General features: G+C 43.8%; 1 pseudogene; it reads right to left on the bottom strand.

Annotated features, from left to right (window-relative positions):
- Positions 1-447: 447 nt before the first annotated feature.
- Positions 448-2,880, bottom strand: LOC112878630 (annotated as a pseudogene).
- Between the last annotated feature and the right edge of the window lie 279 nt (positions 2,881-3,159).

Here is a 3,159-nt window from a genome sequence, read left to right as displayed (position 1 = left end):
TCGGTTAAGTTTTTATAGATTTTGAATTTTTGAATACCCAATCTTCCAATCCTGAGTCCGCCTCTGAACTAGGTAACTGTGCCACATGAATTTTAGGGTGATGAAACTCCTCTCGCATCCCTATAACTCTTTCCTTCTTTTTTCTCGTTTTCTCAGTAAAATTGATGATGTGGCATCGAATTTAATGTGATAACACTCTCCATGAACGTACTAGCCTTATTAATGGTTAGGTTTCGTGTTCCAGAAATAATGCTGTTGACGTGGCTTTCAAGCCATGCATGCCGTCTATGTTATTGATGCTGTACGACCTCGCTAATCCCACATGCAATTCCGTTCAGCAAGCTGACCACATGCAATCCCACGTGTTATTAATATATCCAACCCCAACAGAGTGCCGGCCTCAAATTAAAATGATGATGTATGATTATACAATAATAAATATGCTACTGGATAAAAGCAATTCTTCATGGCTTCTTGAAGAGTAGAGCACACAGCACCCCCCAGAGGCCAACTGCGAACCCTGATACAAGTCCGAAGTAAAAGAATAATGATTGTGAATTCTCTCCGCTTGCCTTTTCATTACCATGCTTAGGATCACTATTTCCTGATGAGCAGTTTCTCTGAAGAGGGGGTCCACAGAGATTATTATTCCCATCATACATGGTTGGGTTGCTGTCGTAGATGGTCTCAAGCTGACGCCCAGACGGTATTCTTCCTGATAGATTGTTATATGACAAGTCCAAGACACTTAGAAATGTCAAGTCTGACAAGCTTGCAGGGATTTCACCAGAAAGACTGTTCCATGAGAAGTCAACTGATTCCACTGATTCCATAGCGCCAATATTCTTTGGAATGATTCCTCTCAAGCAATTCCTTGACAAATTTAAGTATCTCAATCCGTCAAGAGAAGCCATTTCATCTGGAATTCCTCCAGTTAAATAATTGACAGTTAAATCGATGCCAACAATATAAAAGATACTTTGTTCGGCATACTTGTGTTGTTGATGCTTCGTCACTGCAAACAAAATGCTGTAAGTTACTCTGTACCAATCACGTCTATTAGTAATTGTAGGTCCGGGCATAGGCCTTTTTTTCATTGCCATTAGCTTTGATAATGACTGAGGAATCGATCCTGATATATTGTTGAATGATAAATTCAAGAGTTGAAGTCGTCTAAGATGTGTGATATTCACTGGAATACTCCCATATAACATGTTGTGGCTCAGATCTAGGAATCGCAGCTTTGCCAGATGTCCGATCCATATTGGTAATGTCCCATAGAATTTGTTCCATAAAAGATCAAGCAAAGCTAGATTGGAGAGGCTTTGGATCAAGGATGGGAACTTTCCAGAAAATTCGTTGTTACTTAGGAGCAAGGTGCGTAGGGATGGCATCGAAGAACATATAGGAAGTTCTCCCGCGAAAGAATTGTTTGAGAAACCCAAGTCAACTAGATATTGCAACTCACAAAACTTTTCAGGAATAGGACCAGTAATGTTATTAGAGGATAGAATTAGTACTTCAATATTTGGAGCTCCGAAGTGAAAATGCCCAGACAAGAAGTTCATGGAGACATCCAATGTTTTGAGGCCTCTTGGCAGCAATGGTATCTGGCCACTAAGGTGGTTGGACCTGAGAAATAATTCCCGCAAACTAGTGAAATTCTGTAGCCCTGGTGATATAGATCCACTAATGCTGTTGTTAGATAGGCTAAGAGCACTTAAGCTGGTTAAGTGCCCCATTACCTGTGGCATTATTCCTGTCATATTATTGTCATTCAATCTTAGGTAGTGTAATTTGCTAGAAGAACATTGTGGCAACTTCTCTATGAACTCTGTTATGTTCCCAGATGATAGGCTCCCATCGAGCCACAGAGTACGCAATTCACATAGATTTTTCAAGTCTACTGCCATCGTGGCTGAGTTTCCATTTTCCTGAAATCCCAGGTAAGAGAGGGACGTCATTCGTCCTAGTGCATCAGGGAAAGGACCGTAAAGATAGGTTGAACTTAGCTCGAGGAATTGAATGCTTGTTATGTTCCAAAACCAACTGGATGCAATTGGGTGCCCAAAGTAGTTCATGGATAAATCAAGCATCTCAAGTTTTGTGAGGTTTATGTGAGTGAGCGATTGGTTTGCTCTGGGAAGGGAGCAGTTCCAAAGGGAGAGAGACTTCAGAGATGGAATCATGTTTACCACATGAAGCCAATTATCTATTGTACTTAGATTTATGCCTCCCATATCAAGATACTCAAGCTGATGAAGACGAACTAACCATGAGATATCGGTTGTGTACAAATATTTAGAAGCGAGACCAAGATGTCGCAGGTTTGAGAGGTTACCGAGCTGAGGCGGCACCTCACTCGGCACGTTGTTGAGGTCAAGGTATTCCAATGTGGAAAAGTTGACAACAACTTGAGCAGGCAGCCTGCTCGCAAGCGACAACACCGAGAGGTCGAGATATCGCAAGTTTTTGAAAGAACACAGGAACTCGGGAAAACGACCATCATGACCAGATAAGTATTGGCCGCTTAAATCCAAGTGCTCCAGATGCTCTAGAGACAGTAAGGAAGGACTTATCTGGCCTGCCAAATTTCTATAGCTTAGATCAAGCTCGAGGACATGGCCGGTTTGGTTGCTGCAGGTGACGCCCATCCACCGGCAGCAGTCCTTCCGCCCTCGTCGCCACGACGAGAGGATGCCTTCAGGGTCGCTGGTGATGTTTTCCTTGAAGGCCAGCAACGCGTCCCTCTCGTGCGGCACGCAGCTCGCGTTCCGCTTGAGCTGCCGCGGTGGCAGTCCATGCGATGCCACCGACAAGAAGCTCGATCGAGGCGGCGGCCACGAGAAGAAGCAAGAACTTGGCAGCGGAGGGATGCATAGCAAGTGGTGTGGTCTGTGCGTGCAGTACCTGGCAATGAGCAAAGCTATCTGCTAGTAGAGTGCTCGAAGGTCTGAGCTGTGTGTGCTCTTAAATTCCTGCTGCGATCCAAAGATCTAGCTAACTTCATTGACTGAAGAGCACGTGGGAGAATTTTCAAAGGCTGGTGACCACATAAAGTTGTGGAATAATACGTTGCGGTCCACACAAACTGAGTAACATCTAACAACGACGTAACACCTAGCATGCATGGCTGGAAAACACAAGGAAAAATAGGGT

Source organism: Panicum hallii, unplaced genomic scaffold (assembly GCF_002211085.1).
Source record: "Panicum hallii strain FIL2 unplaced genomic scaffold, PHallii_v3.1 scaffold_175, whole genome shotgun sequence".
Lineage (NCBI taxonomy): Eukaryota > Viridiplantae > Streptophyta > Magnoliopsida > Poales > Poaceae > Panicum > Panicum hallii.
Note: the sequence above shows the minus strand (reverse complement) of the source record. Positions and strands in the feature narration are given on the sequence as shown.